Source organism: Miniopterus schreibersii, assembly GCF_964146895.1.
Source record: "Miniopterus schreibersii genome assembly, chromosome: 11".
NCBI classification, from domain to species: Eukaryota; Metazoa; Chordata; class Mammalia; order Chiroptera; family Miniopteridae; genus Miniopterus; species Miniopterus schreibersii.
Genome location: NC_138111.1, coordinates 22,441,081 through 22,458,225, shown reverse-complemented (window position 1 = coordinate 22,458,225; position 17,145 = coordinate 22,441,081). Strand labels below are relative to the sequence as shown.

The window sequence follows — 17,145 nt, the reverse complement described above, 5'->3', positions numbered from 1 at the left end:
TTAAACCCAAAGATCCAGGAAATAGGGCTGTGTAGAGAGGGTCACCTGCAAAGGACTGAGGCCTTTGGGTGAGGAAGGTACTAGCCCAAGGTGACGGTGCAGAGGGAGGCAGAGGTGGGGATTCCAGGACACACCTCTCCCTCTCTCCCTCTATCTCCTGCTAGTGCTCTTCGCTGGAAAGCAGGAAGGCATGGGAGGCAGCTGACATCCACATGGGCAGCCCCTAGGACACAGAACAGGGTAAGGTAGGTAGATCTGGAGGCCGGTGGCAGTGGAACAGGGATTTGGAGTTAATCTGTTCCAGAACAGATGTTCTTATCAATGACACCTGTCTCTTGTACAAAGTGCTTAACTAGCACCAGTCCCCATTTAATGAGAACTGAGTGGTCAAGGAGGGGGTTCTGTTTTTCCTGTACTCACAGACAGCACAGTAGGTGGATGCCCCTCTCTACAGGGGAGAGCTAGGGACCACTTATTAATTTACTTAGTACTTTGAAGAGATGGAGGGGGCTTCTATTTTGTAACCTCTTGTAGCTAATATTGTTTCTTAGAATAGTCCGATCCTTGCAGCTGCTGGAGATGACTCTCCAGGTAACGTCGGCATCACACCCCGGGCCCATCCTGTGTTGGATTCTGCTGTCTCGTCGCATTCTATCCGATCTCTGCAGTATAGGAAGGGCGTGCATCTAGGACACCTCATTCCATGCTCACAGCAGGGGCCCAGCGAAAGAGTGTCCCACTCACTCCTGGGGGGACGCTTTCTTCTTTCCAAACGGAGCTCAGGAACATATGGGGAAAGAGGCAACCTAAACATTCACATGTGTCTGTGCTCCAAGGCTGCTCAGAGAGGATCAGCAACCTGTGTAAATTTAGCCTACGAGGGCGGTTGTGACAGTTGTGGGAACAGTGACTGATTTCAATTATGCAATTATTTATTGAGTGCTTACCCTGGGCCAACACTTGGGGCTACAGTAATGAACAAAACAGACATGGTCTCATCATACTTTCAGAATTCTACTTTAAAAAATACAAATGGCCAGTTAAGATTGAAGGATGTGTCTTTTCCTCCCTTTGGGATTAAAGAGAGGGCAAGTAATCCAGTTTAAAAAATCATAGCTGCGAGAGACATGAAATTCCATATTGCATAATGGCCTTTAAAACAACCATTACATAAAGCCTGGTGGTGAGATAAGACCATATACCATATGGATGTGTGCACCACACTTTTTATCACACAACTTGAATGTACACTTAGCTGCATCTCATTTTAACGAGAGGGATGACTTCCTCTCCTTATACTGATAGAATTCCCTCAATTAGTTCAGAGGGATACTGACAGCAACACTAATAGTCACTCTATTCTGGACCATCACTTTTTGCTGAGTTCCAGATCATTCTCCCTGCTTAACAGTGGTTCTCAGACTTTATTCAGATCTTTCTGGTTTGGAAGCTTCCGTAGAAGCACAGAACTTGGAAGATTTTCTACAAAATGACAGCAAATCCCAATGTGGCTCTGTGGCCAGACGTCAGCGTCATCTAGATAATCCAATCAATATCTATAGAGCACTTGCTCTCTGTAAGGCAGGCAACCAGGAAAAAGTATACCGTGAAGAATGCAGGCTCTGAAATCAGACGTGCGAGGAACTTAGGCTATTTAATCTCCAGAGTCTCCATTTTACTTCTCTTTAAATGGAAATCATTAACACCTCCTTCCAAAATTAGCTGTGAGAGTTAAGTAAGATAATGTACCCAGCATGCAGCCTGGCACATCGCAAACACTCAATCTACCTCACCTACTCCTGCCCGGCTTCTCATTGGCACTTCAGTTATGTCTGGGTCCCTCTTCTTAGGTCAACAGGGCTCTAGGATACTGGGGATTCCTGCCCAAGGGCTGCTTTGTCAGATGCTGTCAACAGAGACGGATTCTATGTCACATGGTTTCAGGAGGAAAGTCTGAAGGGACCATTCAGATGGCCGGCACTGGGGGGAAAGAAGATCGAATGTTCAGCGTAGAAAGTAGAAGCTTAGCCCAGAGAAGTTACCCAGGACACAGTGTGGCTGTAGCAGTTCTGATTTATCACTAACACCCTAGGGATGAGGCAAAGAAAGGCAAGCACAACTCGTAATAATGTTTCAGAGTCTTAAATGCCACTGCACGTGTGCGACAAAGGTGCTGCCTGCTTGGGTTCTGGGGATCTGGGTTTAGTAGGGCTGATATGAGGGAGCTAGAGAAAGAATATGTCCAGGAGAGAGAGAGAATGTCTGCAGTCACATCTTAAAGACCAAATTTTGCTTTCTTGGAAGCAGGGTCTAAAAGAGAGCCGAGTAAATAGAATGGGAATGAAGAAATGTTTAGGAGATCTAGGACTTGTCCCATGAGCTGAAAAGTGATGCCTGGAGCTCGCACATGCTCTCTGGGTTCTGGCTACATGTTGAGATAAACATGCACTTTCAGCTGGACCAGCAGAGGTTAGAGAGTGATGAGAGAGGCTCCTAAGGGAGGGGAAAGATGATGAAGCCTACCTTGGACATGCTAAGGGCATTCTAGCTGAGCCTATAGACAGCAGGGAGCCATACAATTATTTTTTTAAATATGCAAATGACATGAGAGGCATTTAAGGAAGACCACCCTTAAATGCTTCCTGTCCCCCCTGTCCTAATTCATTGTCCCCTCCTCATTCCCACACAGCTTGGCTCTTACCACATTATGATGTATGTCAGTTATTTTTTTCTATGACTTTCTTCCTTCCAACTGTGAAATTCCTTGACCCTGTGTATGAGACTTTTATACCTTAAAAAAAAAAAAAAAAAGACACAAAGATAAAGTGCTGTTCTGGACGACATCCCTGAGAAGTCTGTTTCCAAAAACACTTGTTGGCTTGGGGCTCCTGTAGTAAGTGGCCACCCCCTACACTAGAACGGTCAGCTGAAACTGGGCATGCAGCGCTGGAAGCTTACTGCGAGTCCTTTACCTCTGTCCTTCTCATCTGTCTTCCCAGCCTTAACCTGTGCTTGGCACATAGCACTCAACATGTGTTCAGTAAATGAAACGCTGGTACCTCTTCTTTGATGGGTGGTCTTGGATGGGGCCTTCATCCTGTTGCTTTCTCCTGTTATGGTGTCCTCAGTAGTATGCTGCTTTGGCAGTGTGGAAGCCCACCTGGTCTCCTGGGAGATGCTTGATGTAAACCAACTCCGTGTTTTTTATTGCCCAGAGCTGAACAGCAAACCCTGGCCATCAGATGTGGGCAGCAGAGGGCAGCAGAGGGCTGCAGAGCAAGGTCCAGTTTCTCAGAAGGAAACTTCCCTCTGGAGGCCATTGAACTACCAGGAGATGTCTCTGGATGGAGGAAGTAAGAGTGAAGAGTTGCCAGGGAATGTTCACAGGCAACCAAGAAGAGGAGCCAATAGCGCCTTGGGGGGAATTAAGGAGCTGGCCCCTCAAAAACCTTGCAGTAGGTTGGGGACTGCCAATGGGATACTAGAAACTTCAGCTGAGAGCATGGAGAATGGACAGCTTGGCACCGTTACACAATCCCATTGCCTTCTGCAGACCACTTGAATCGCTGGTGAGCTGGATGAGACCCACTTTTGTCAAAGGACCTCAAAGGGAACCTCAAATGGTCTTCAGCTCTTTTACTTGCTTAGAGAATGCAGTGGTTCTGGGCTCTGGAAAAAAATCCTTCCCACATTCCTCCTCAACTAAACCACCCATTTCTGTCTCATCTTTGTACTTGAGTGTAGGACTAGGCTCCACAGCTGTCTTTAGAACAAACTCAGGTTTTTGTTGGCATTCAACAGCCTCCCTAGGGGCCATCTGCCTCAGGTTACTGCCTTGACTAGCAGAATTTACATGCTCCTCCCTACGTTTAGCCTATGCTTTATTGCATCGTTGCTTACTGGCTAAGATCTCTGGGTTCTTTCTGGTGTCCAATTCAAGTCCCACATCTTTACACCTAATGTGTTCCAGCCTCCTCTTACTATGGCTTCCCAGGAGGAAAAAGCACTTTACACATACAATAATAAAAATAATCATCCACAAAGTGGGAAAGAGAGATGGAATGAGATGCACTCACAACTACTTCTCCCTTTCCTTTTTGGACCCTACCTGTGACAGCCAATGGAATCAGTTGTGAATTCTCATTGTTGGCCTTGATGGTTAGAATTACTGACATTAGGCTTTGTGACTGACTTGAGAGAATGTTTGAATGTTCTATTTTTTTCAAGTTCACAGGCAAGTGTATCTTATTAACCAATGTCTTTGTGTGCTTGTCCTCTAAGTGTATTCTTCCACAAAGCATCATGAATGAACATCCTATTGACCAGAGCCTCATTGCCTGATAGGCATTGATAAGGTGTTTTTCTAAATGTCTTTTTTCCATAGTTGGTTAGCAATAGGTGCTATTGAATGAACAGATGGGTGAGTGCCTTATATAATAAGTACCCTCCCCTTGTTTTCACCCATGACAATTCCATTTCTTCACCTGAACAAAGGAAATGGTTACTATTATATTCTTTCAATAGATGTATGTGTGGGGTCCTCACCACAGGAAAGACTTGAGGATCATTAGTTCAGCCACTGACCCCACTTTGGTTTCAAAATCTCCGTACCCTGGGAGAGAGGACGACCCTATGAAGCCCTTCCTATTGTTATTTCCAGAACTTAGTGGTTCTTCAGCCTCATTACCACAATCACATCCTTTGCTTTGGACATACTGGAATGAATTATTGGTGGCTTAGAGGATACAATCCATCTGTGGGTGGCAAATTTGGGCTCAATTTAAAGAAGCATTTTCTAACAGTGGAACCTGCCCAAAGACAGTCACTTAGGCAGAAGGTGGAAAGCTACTTATTTCTAGTTCTCTCTAATGCTCAGATTGTTTTTAAAGTCTTCTATAGTATTTGGGACACATAATGATCACAGCCTTTCAGAATGGGCTTCTTACAAGTTCTGTTGATGCTTGAGCCTTAGCCAGTGGAATGGGGCAGTGCATCTTAGAGGCAGCAGTTAGCTTCTTTTCACCTGATGAAGAATAGATTTGCATTTATTGAACTATATATGTCAGGTACTGTGTCAGATGCTTTATATCTTTAATCCTCACAATAACCGTGCTAGGCAAGGTTTATTCTGTTCATTCCACAGGTAAGGAAACAGACTCAGAGGGTTTAAGTCACTTGTTCAAGTTTACATTATAGCAGAGCCCAGATTTGAAGCCAGAGCTGTCTGTAGGTCTGCCGTTTCATCACACTGGGCCACATTTAATTTTAAAAAAGAAAGACACGCTTGCAAACTTCTGTCCTTCTGAACCTTACCATGCATTTTAGTCACAAGTGACATTTACAGTAGTAACTTATGATCAAGCAGCAGTTTGTAATTCTTTATAAGTCACTGCAGCGTAAACACAGCTCAGCTTCATTCTACATTCATCGCAACGTGTGTGTACAATCAGTTCTCAGACCCCAGCTAGTGGAGTTGATGTGATACTCAAGGAAAGCGGAAAATAATTGACCACCTTAGATTTACAGGAGTAGCAAGGTTTTCATAACTGGCGATGCTGCAAGAATTGTGAATGTGGGCAGGTAAGAACAATGAGTTCTTCTAGAAGGTAGCAGCTCTTCACTCTTCTGACTGAGCCTCTCTCCTCTTCTTTAGATGTGGGATATGCACTAGGCAAACTATTTGAGCTCTAATCCCAAATGTGGCACATGGTCAAGGGATTCCACTAACTTGTGGTTTGCAGAACTCCGAGGCCAGAGTCGCCCCAAGGAACATGGGCGTAGCACTTCCCAATGCTCTCTGGAAAGCTGGAGCCCATCCAAACAGTCCGCCTTTTGGCATTTATTTCCTTCTCGTAAAAACAGACATTGAAATCTACTTCATATTCGTTTCCAGGTGAGCTCTTGCAGTTTGTTTCAAATGAATGTGCATAGAGGGATTTTTCAGAAGTAGCATCTGAGCCACAACAAGGAATCTTACCTGGCAGTCTTCCCGGATCTGCCACTGCAGGCTAACCTCACCACAGGAGCACGGTCATACGTCACAGAGATGCATACCCCTCCCAGACATTTAGACCTTGTTTGTCCCCCTTTGTTATACAAACGCCGACACTGTCTACAACTGTTGGACGATATTTGTAGCAAACAGTTCATTGCTCTTGCTCTGTGCCTGGCACCGTCCTAAGAGCTTTTTCTCATGATGCTGATGTAATTCTCCTTTTACAGAGGCAGAAACTACATCAAGCTTAATTGTTTTTCCTAAACAGACTAGGAAAAAAATTAAAAACTGAAATAACCCCCTCCCACTCCACCCTCACAAGCTTTAGAGTGTATATTTAATTTAAAACAAAAACAGTTTCAAAGAAGTGCATTTTAGAAGTTATTTTCAGTCACATTTACTGTTCCCCTTAGTTGTCAATCTTGTTTAACAATTTCTGTAGCTAATCAGAATCAATAGTCCATTTATTGAACTTATTGTGAGACAATTCACGTCCCTGTGAAAATTGCCTGTGCAAAAACTGACCTTGGGTAAACTCTGAGTTGGAGTCGTTGCCTTTGTTTTGGTACAACTTCCATCTCCCATTCCTAACCCATCTACCTTCCAGTACCAAGACTGCGGGCTTTCAGGTCTGTCTATAGAAGCTAGATCAGAACTCTTCTCTCTCTGCCTTCAGAATTGCAAATAGCGACATCACACATATAAATGACTTTGTTAAAACAAACACGCCATGCAATATTTTGAGGGCTTCATAATCTTTCTCTCCCTTAGACCTGAATTTAGTTCCATTTTGGTAGATTCACGTGGGCGTATGCCAAGGACTTGGTTTCCTGAAGCCCCTCAGAGACTTTGTCATGGATGGTTTCCCTATCTGTTAAGGTTTGGGGAATGTGTAGATACACTGACTTAAGTAGCGTTCCAGCCTCTAAAATTGAGATCAAACAATCTGAAAGTCAAGCCCATGTTAGGAATGATGAATAGCTCTATCTATACGTCAGTCCCAAGGCTTTTAAGGCACAGAGTGGAACATCTCAGCGAGGCCTTCAAGCTTTGAGGTCAGACAGACTGGGTCTGATCCCACAGGAAGGGCAAGTATGGGTAACCATAGATGTGGGGTGCCCAGTGATGGTGGGTGCACATGGGACAGGAGGAAGTCCATGGGGAGGGGTGGGGTATGAGTGGAGTGAGAACAATAGGTAGTTGAAGTATCATTTCAAGAGGATCAGTGAGAAGTAGGGTGGGACAGCAGGAAAAATGAAACCACGGAGGACATGATGTAGGGGCTATGGGATTAAGGTTGACAGAGTGTTTACAAAGGGTAGTCCAGGGATTTTTGTGGGGATCTAGAAAAGAATAAGCCCTTTGGGGTATTGGGAAGTTTCTTGGAGAACTGTATGCTGAGTCTGGAGATACACTTAAAGAAAAACTGGGACCTCGGGTTTCAAAGAACCAAGAAATCTATGGCTTGCCTGGAACAGCCCCCAGAACGTTTCAGTGACAGAGAAATTCCAAAGAAGAATCTCACTGGAATCATGATTCTTCCCAAGCTATCCTACAGCTTTTTGTTTAAATTCAGAGAAGTCCTTAAAAGAATGAATGCTTTCTCCTACGGTAAATAGAAGTCATTTTCCTTTTAAGATGTAATAGTGATCTTATCTACTCTTGCCAAATCTCTGTATCGTTTGAGTCAATCTGTGGCTGACAGTTTACCGAGTGCCAAGCCAAGTTTCCAGTTGCGGCTTTGAGGGCGTGGGAACCTCCACTCCCTGAACAGCAGCAACTGGATAGTATGCTTGGCACCCGGCAGAGTGCAAGTTTAATGTGACAGAAGGGCGGCATTTGTTCTGTTGATGTGCCCAAGTTAGTTGGTGCGCTCTCTCTCAAAATATGTAGGTAGTTCTTCATTTCTTTGCCTAAGTCCATGAAATCTGCAGGCTTGGCACAGTTCTCTGATGAGGACCTTGGAAGGAGGTGATTCCACAGTGCACTGTCTTATGGTTCAATGTGGGTCATTCATAGTATAACCCCCTGTTAGGAGGAACAGATTCAATAACTGACCCAAGCTAACCCAGTCAACAGACGACTCTGATGCATCATCTCTATCCTGACAACACAAATCCTACTCTCTCAAGGTTGGTACAAAATTTCTCTGCTCTCAGAAGCTAAGCCTAACCAACTATACTTAATAATGCTATGCTTTTATTCCTATTTCCCCTTTAAATTATTTTTATCATATTTAGATATCCTATCCTATTATCATATATATAATAGGTCATAGACATAGAGCACCTTTAGTGCAGCTGTGTAGCTGTCTCCCCAGGTAGACTTTGAGCTCTAATTCTTTAATGTCCCCATGCCTTCTTGCACAGTGAAGAACACACTGTAGGGGCCCAAGGAATCCTTGTTGAAAATTAAAAACACCAACTGTCCCAAACTTTAGCAAAGATGTAGAGCAGCCGGAACTCTTATCTACTGTTGGTGAGAATGTAAAATGGTACAACCACTTTAGAAAACAGTTTAGAAGTTTAAGTTAAACTTGCATCTACCATATGACCCAACCATTCCATTCCTAGTTATTTATCCAAGAGAAATGAAAGCATGTAGTCACACAAAGACTTGTACACAAATATTCACAGCGGCTTTATTTGTAATTGTTCAAAACTGAAACATCCATTCATCTACAGGTGAATGGATAAGCAAATTGTGACACACCCATATACTGGGGTTACTTACCAATAAAAAGCAAACTATTAATACATACAACATGGATATTTCTCAAAATAATCATACTGAATGCAAAACAGGCAGACAAAAGAGAGTACATATTGTGTGTTTCCATTTGTATAAAATTCTAGGAAATGAAAACTAATACACCATGTGGTTGCCTGGGGATGGGAGGGCTGGAGTAGTCTATTAAGGCAATGAGGAACGGAGTGATGGGTACTTTCATTATCTTGATTATGGTGATGGTTTAATAGATACATACGTTTTCAAAAGTCATCACATTTACATTTTAAGTATGTTTGGTTTATTGTCAATTATACCTCAGAAAGCTAGAAAAAGAAGCAAATGAACTGAAATTATTCTACACACGTTGCTTTCCCTTGAGTATTGCACTGTGTCCTTGTTTCCATGCTGAGAAGCTTCCCCTTGAGACCAGCATACAGGACAACACTGAGCGGAGAGGCACTTCGGCCAGGCAGAGCTGGTGGGATCCAACATTTGCTACCTACCAGCTGCAAACCCTGGCCAGTTTCCCCAGTGTCCTTAGACCTCGGTTTCCTCTTCTATAAAATGGAACTAATGATACACAGAATTTTTATAATTTAGTTATAAAAACTAAATTAGATGAAAGGCCTAGCACTTAATGAATGGTAACTATTATACATCATATATTGCTAAGAACCTTTACCCTTTTTTTTAAGAGGCTGGCACACAGTTATGGAGAACTTTCTCAGTTTGACTTAATTCTCACTGGTTGCCAACCAATTACTGATGATAAAGCAACTAACAGAGGAAGCAGAATATGCTTGAAAATACAGATAACACAAAATCACTTCTGGGCACCTGTCCGTTCGCCATCGTTTGCGCTCGGCTGAGGTGGCAGCATGTGTGTGTGCAGATGTCCTCGGTGGAGGAGAGAGTGGGTCAGGGGCCCGGAGGAAACCCACCAACCGGCCAGCGACCGGAGGCACTGGCAGGAGTGGGCACTTGGACCTCGGCAGTCTGGCCTTACACCCAGCTCAGCCACTTACTATTGGTATGTGAGCCTGGGCCAGGTTATTAAACTTCTCAGATCCTCCCTTCACTCATTTGTGAAACGTAGATAACAGTTCCCTTGTCACAAATTTATTGTAAGAAGTATATTAATAGTAGAAATAATTTCAAGCGTAAATATATATGGAATGGCCCTTATTTCCCCTCTTATGGATGAGGGCCACTGTATACTGATGATAAAGACATGATTTAACCCGACATTAATGGTGCTAAAAAAAAACTATTAAAATGCCTTCTAAAACTCATTCTGGAGTAAGTATGTGTGCGTGGGTGAAATTATCTGACCTAGAGTCCTATTAATATTTTAAGGAGAAAATTTTGTCACATTAAAAACTAAGTGCAGGAAGGCAAAACAAAAACTAAAGCAGTATTTTTTTTTTTCCCAAAGCAGCGAAGGCAGGGTCCCACCAGGCCTCTAATTCCTAACATTTCTTGGCCCGGGTGTGTCCACGTTTGGGGCCACAGGGTATAAAGGGACCACCCAGCAGGAGCCGGATCAGCTCTGCTAGGGGAATGCAGCCGGGAGGGCTCTTCTCGGGCAGGGAGCCGCCCCGCTGGCTCTGCGAGGGCTCCGGCAGACACGGCATCTGCTCATGGATATGAAAGACTTGCCACCACTTATGTTCATGTTCTTAGCTCACTTTCCATAGAGTCTGGAAAGCTTGAGAAAGGCATACATTTTTAACCTGACTTTGCAAATGGGGAACCGAGTCCTTAGAGAAACAGGTCATGAAGAACTTTGAAAGGAATTTTTAGCAAAGAGACTAAAACTGTAGACTCTGTACTCAGATGACTGGGGCTCGATTTTATCTCGGCCACTTTGCTAGCTGGGTGACCTGGGACAAGTTGCTTAAGCTCACTTGGTCTTGGATTTACCATCTTTAAAGTGGTGGTAATAATACCTACTCCAGGGGGTGGTTGACAGGATGGTATGAGTTAAGTCCAAGTTCTCAGAAAGTAACCTGGCTTATAGGAAGTGTTCTGTCCATGTTGGTTAGTTGTTGTTTTTTTAACCTTTGTCTGGGAGGTTTTATAAGGAAATACTTGACTTTCCATAACTATATTCCTTCTAGACCATTTGGTTAATAGCATCTTATTACATAGTCTTTTAAAATAGTGTGAAAACTGAGGGCATTATGCAGAGAACTCCTGGAAGGCTTGTGAAGAGACGAAGATTAACCAGTACCACTGAGTTCCTGGACATGAGCAGGACACGGCCCCTAGAGAATGCCCTACTGGGCTTTTTTGCTCTTTTTCATCTCTTGAACTTTCTTATGTCTTAAATGATTAACCCAGGATTATGGTCCATGTTATCTCATGTCTAAGTTTGGCCACCAGATGTAGCCAATCATGCTACAAAACTCTGCAGCTGAACTAATGTTTAGCTGTAATATAAATTCCTCGGATCAGGTTCCAATCAGGAAACTGTTATAGAAAGATAAGCTTGAGTGCCAGTCTTAGGAACAACATTTTTCTTTTTCTATTTTTGACTTTTCCCCACCAAGGCATGCTTTAATCTACTTTTGAACCCCCTTTCTGCCCATGGCACCTGTCTCCTTACATAACACATGCTTTTTGAAATTTATTTTATACGTTAATGCCATTTGCAATAAGTATAGTGTTCAACTTCTGAGTAGAACAGATTTATTTCCCTCTGATTTTGTCATAAAAAAATCATATGCTGTAATTAAAACATATAAACTCTATAATAGATAATATGAAAAGATAGAATACAAGTTGAATTTGGCCTCTATTGTCAGATGGACTGAATTTGAATTCTAGCTTCACCATCTAAAAATGTTTGACTTTGGATAAATTATTAACTTAAGCTCTAATTATTTTGTCTGTTAAAAAAGAATAATATATCTTTGGTACATGATATTTATGACTAGTCTTAGGCAATCATGAGAATTAAATAATATAACATAAATACTTATGGTAGTGCTGGGCATAGAGTGAGCACTAAATAAAGAGTAAATGTATCTGTTCTTTAAGCTGAAAACACTGAATAACAAAGTTTTATACTCACAGAAGGATGACTCTATCATAGGCCTTTTCTTGAGTGTGTCCCTGTTGGGAGCGAAGGAAACTACAGCAAAGTAAAATCATATTTAAGCCATGTAGTAGTAGTGCCTGGTGGTTATAAACCTGGGCTCTGAATTTAGACAACCTGGGTTCAAGTCCCGCCTCTACTCTTTACTACTCTGAATTTGGGCAAGCTGCTTAACCTTGCTGTGCCTCATTTTCTCCATCTACAAAATTGGGTCAATAATATCATCTACTTTCCTGGGTGGCTATGAGAATTAAGTGAGATGATGCATATAAAACATTTAGAACATAGAACTGCCACATTGAAACCATTTAAATACTCGAATTACTGACATTCAAGAATAGTGAAGGGAATCACAGATTGTAAACAACACAACTGAGCTCAGGTTTAGGTTTGCAGTTTGAAGTGTGCAAGAGTTTTGCTCTACTATTTGAAAATGAGGTTGGAACCCACTAATAGCTTCTACTTGTCCTCACAGCCAAATAGACTGTATTTCTGTGCATTAAGCTTTGTTCGTGCCATGAAGAATATTGAGGTTTAAGAATGAAGAAGTTTGCTATACTGTTAAAGGGACGAGTCTAAATCATAGAAAATAATTTAGAGACACCCTCGAGTAACATAGTCAAGCGCTAAGTGATACGTTGTGGTCTGTAAGAAAACGAAAGTTGCAAAGAATGACAGTTCATCAGAGCAGCTGAGAATAACTCACAGAGAGTATGGTAGACGACTAAGAATTTGGAAGGGATTAGGGATGGTGGACTCAAGTTCTAGTTCAAGAGAACAGCAAAAGCAGAGGGGAGATGGTGGGACTGGGCATGTGGTTTGTGGAGGGGAGAAGCAGAGGAATGATGAATTTCCAGGATCAATCAGAGGGAATCTGAATAAATAGTGAGAACTGGGGCTGGGTATGGCATACCAGGTCACATAAGAACTCTGAAGAGCCAAGTTTATGGCTCAGCTCACACCCCTCCTCGTGTTACAGATGAGGCAACCGAGGTATAAAGAATGGCTTCGCCCAGGCGTGCTTACCAGAGCCAGCTGGTGTCAGCCCCACCAGCCCCGGCTCCTCGCCTAGTGAACGTGGAACTGCATCTGTCAGCTGAAAAATCCCACGTGGTCAAGATTCTAATTTTGAAGATTAACTGATGCCCTTTTTTTTTTCTGCCTGTATTTCCTAAAAGTGAAAGAAACAAATATTAATTCGTAGGTCACCCAGACCAAGGGCCTCCTCAGTCCCTACTTGGGAACACCCAGCCCTGAAGAAGTGATGTGACTGGAGCACTTGGCTGAGAACCCAGTTCTCATTCCCAGGGCGAAGTGCTTTGCACGGAATCGCACCACCTGTGCTTATTTACGATGATCTCAAACCCTGAAGGATCTCCTCTCTATCCTTGCCAGGCTAAATGACTCAGGGTGCTGTTGGGTTTTTTTCCTGCAGTGTATGTCTTTTTCTCACTTCCATCAATTCCCTCAAGAGCAAGGAGACCGTATCATCTACTTAAATGGAGCCTGCAGGATTGCTGTCCCTGGCACTCCCCACGATCTGCTCATCTGGAGTTTACGTTCTGTCGGCCTGTGTTCCTGAATCGTGTAGGTCATTGGATTAGAAAGCTGTTTCCCTCCTCCTCTGAGTCACCTCTGGCTTAGAGATTGCAGGTCCCAGTGCCTCGGGAGTCCTTTCTCGATAAAAGCTGGCCACCCACACCCCTTGGCGATCCCTGTTTGTCGTTACATCCTGGTGCAGTCGTCTTCACCTCCTCACTGGAGGTGAAGGGCTCCCCTCCTGGCGCTGTGTCCCCAGCAGGCCCTCCGTGAGGAGAGGAGCGTCAGGTTGTCGGTCCATCCTGTGCGTTAACACAGCCGTGGTTGACTTCACAAGGCTGTGGCTGGAGGGGGAGGCTGGCCAGAAACTCTGCACATAACCTGCAGAAGTTTACCGAGTGGGCTGTGACTGAGATGATGGGGATTTAGGGAAGCTTCTATGCTATTTTTTTCATCAGCTTTAATTCCTCTCCTTCACCTCTGAGTGGGTGTAAATTCAGAGTTTTTCCTACCTCACCAGCTCCTCCCTTTCCCTCCACGTCCCTTCTCAGCCCCAGTGGCAGGTGAGTCAGGATCAGTGGGGGAATAATTAGCGCATCCGCTTCTCCTTTGCCATCCATCACCGGCCCTCTTCCCTGTAAGCCCGAGATGCCGCCTGCCTGTTGCAAAGTGCCCAGAGCGCCCTGGAGAAGCGTATAATGTTCATAGTGACGGCTTATTCCGCCAGCTTTAGAGTTGAGAGGAAAAATGGAGGTATGTTCAAATCAGACACCTGTTTCACTGGATGTGTTAAAATTTGGGACCAAAAATAGACTTCTGGGTTCCCCTTCGCTGATCTTCTTTGATGCCATTCAGCACACAGTTTGCATGGCAATGTTCTCTTTCCTCTGGCTTTAAGCTGTTTTTCTCACTCTAGTGAAGCTTCTTAGCTCTACCTGGTTGCTATTGAATCTCTCACTCAGAAATCCCATGCTTCCCCTTCAGTTCTGGCTCGCTAGGTGTTTGGGTCTTTCCTCATGGATTGCATTTATTATGTTGGCTTTGTAGAGCTTCATGTACGTTTATGTGTGAAAATGTGCGGTGTGGTTATTATAAATCATCATTACCTGGTAAGGACTTGGCTGTGGTCTGCTCCCAGCACCTGTTTCTTCAGGCCTCAGGGCCGTCTGAGGTGACAGTCTTTGGCAGACTAGGTGGCAGGTCTGGATGGAGGGGTGTCCCCTGCATTGGGCTAGGGAAGTACATACATACGGGCAAAAGAAGCAACTGGCAGGGAGGGCACCGTGTTGGTTTGAACCACTGTTGGCAGCACTGCCAGGTGAGAAGTAGGGAGAAGAGTCAGGCCAGAAGGAACGGGAGGTGGCGGGTTAAAAAAAAGTTGGACCGAAGCAGATGGATGAAGACCAAGGAAGGGCACAGGGTATCAGCAGGGACACCGCCAGCCCATACTCTGCCTCTGGGCAAATTCGAAAAAGGTGCCAGCTCCTCTGGGCGGAGGTGGTCCTGCGTTTGGGCGTCTGCCTCCGGGGTGTGGCCCCATGTGCGGGGCATGGCCCGCGTGCTCTCCCTGCAGCTGAGTGGGCTGAACAAGAGCAGGCTCTGAAGAGCAGTGGGCCACGTTGAGCATGTTACCTCCGGAGAGAAACTGCCTCTGAGGCGATCGTATTATAACATTCCTTTACATAGCGGAGTGGGATTTACAAGCTTTCTGAACATCCAGGCCTCACTGCACACACCTCCCCAAGTATCCTGTGAATGTGTTGTTATCCCCGCTGTGTAGACTCTACACTGTAGATGAACAGACGGGTTCAGGAGATCAAGTTGCTCACAGAGGCTACATGACACCGAGCAGTCATGATTTAAATCAGATCCCCTGGTGTAAGCCCTGGGCTTTTTTGCTGTATCAGGCCACCCACATTGACAGCACCCAGATAGAATAAATGAGGCTGCGTCTGTGAATAATCATTGCCACTCGTGGTGCATAAGCCTAATTAAGCTATGCACATGCGATAATTAAGACAACTGTCATCTTGTCTCCACCAGTATAAGTGGTGGGTTCCTGCCACCAAGGTCACTTAGAGAAATTAATTCCTGTGCCTCAGTTTCCTCGTAGGTAAACCGAGACCAGTAATATCTACCTCAGATCTCACTGGCTTGTCAATAATCATAATTATATTTCTGACTATTAAACTCCTCAGGGCAGGGCTTCTGTCTGTTTCATATAATCACTGTACCTCCAAAGACAAGAACAGTACCTAGCACAGATAGGTGCTCAATATATATTTGTCGAAAGAATAAATGCATTTGAATGTTTACTGCGTGGCAGGTACTGGGCAAAAGACTTTACAAGCATTATTTTATTCCTCGCCACAGAGCGGCAGGCTGAGTATAGTAACCTTCACTTTAGTGACGAGGAAATGACACAGGGTGAACTAACCTACCAGGCGTCACAGGGCTGGGCTTGAAACACAAGAGTGTCTGATTCTACAGTATATGCTCTTAGCTACTAGAATTATTCTAAAGATAAAGTAAAATTAGGTACCACACCTAGCACTGTGTGTAACAGAGATGCTCGATTAGTGAGAATTTCCCTTCTCATTCTAAATCCAACATTCATGATCACATTTTGGGGCATTTTTTTATTTATTGAATTTATTGGGGTGAGATTGGTTAACAAAACTATTAATAAAATTCAGGTGCACAATTCTACAACACATCATCTGTATATTGTACTGTGTGTTCACCACTTTCTCAAACACCTACCCCACATTAGCTTTGGCGAGGTTCTCACAGGTCTCACAGCATGGGGGACAATGACACTGGCTTCTTTCCAAGGATAGAGGAGCAGCCAAGTCACTAACATCCCATATGGTAGTAGACACAGTTCTGTCTTCATGTATGCACCCCAAGAGGCCTCATGGTAAAGCACTTAGTATTGCAATTGGTAGGTTTTATTTATCATTTTGTTGTGCAGTAAATCTATTTCTTCACCTTTCAGAAACAGAAAAAGATACTTAGAAACTATTAAGTAAATAGTTATAAAAAATTCTAAGTTGCTGGAGCCCCACACCCCCTTAATGAAAGGAAACAACTATGTGCCAACAGTAGAGCAGACAGGCAGAACTGAGCACTGTTCATGGAAAGAGGGAGCTCCCATCCTGCCAAACCCCACTGACAAAGAGCCTGGAAAACATGAATTTTGAAATAAAAATAAGTGCATGGCAGTTACAAAATAGTCATGGGGATGTAAAGTGCAGCATGAGGGAATACGGTCAATAGTATTGTAATAACTATGTATTGTTGTTACATAGGTGTTATTACATAGGCGGGTATGGAAATATGGGGGGATCACTTTGTAAAGTATATGATTGTCTAACAGCTATGCTTTATACCTGAAACTAATGCAAAATAATATTGAATATAAACTGTAATTGGAAAAATAAAAAATAAATACATGAGTTCAGATCCTGGCCTAATGGGGGCTCAGTGAGGATGGTGCTTCCCCTTCGGGTTGACAGTGTGTAGGTGGGAGTCAGATAGGTGCAGGAGGTGATGGCAAAGAGAGCAAAGAGTTCGTGTGTTGCACGCACATTAGGAGTGATGTCATTGTATTAATTCTTGCAGGCACGGAAATATAAAACCAAAGGCGTGTATGATTATAATTGGCCAGTAGGAGGGTCATTTTGAAGTAAAAGATGCAAGCGGGTATGAGGCCAGTGTCCAGGCCGAGGGCTGGGATCCAGACCCAGACCTGAAGCAGCGGGGGAGCTTTCGCTGCTCC

The 17,145-nt window shown here is 43.8% G+C and overlaps 1 protein-coding gene across 6 annotated transcripts in view; it reads left to right on the top strand.

Moving 5' to 3' along the window:
- Positions 1-17,145, top strand: part of PLPPR1 (phospholipid phosphatase related 1) — a 177,199-nt gene that overhangs the window by 53,329 nt on the left and 106,725 nt on the right. The window lies entirely within an intron of this gene.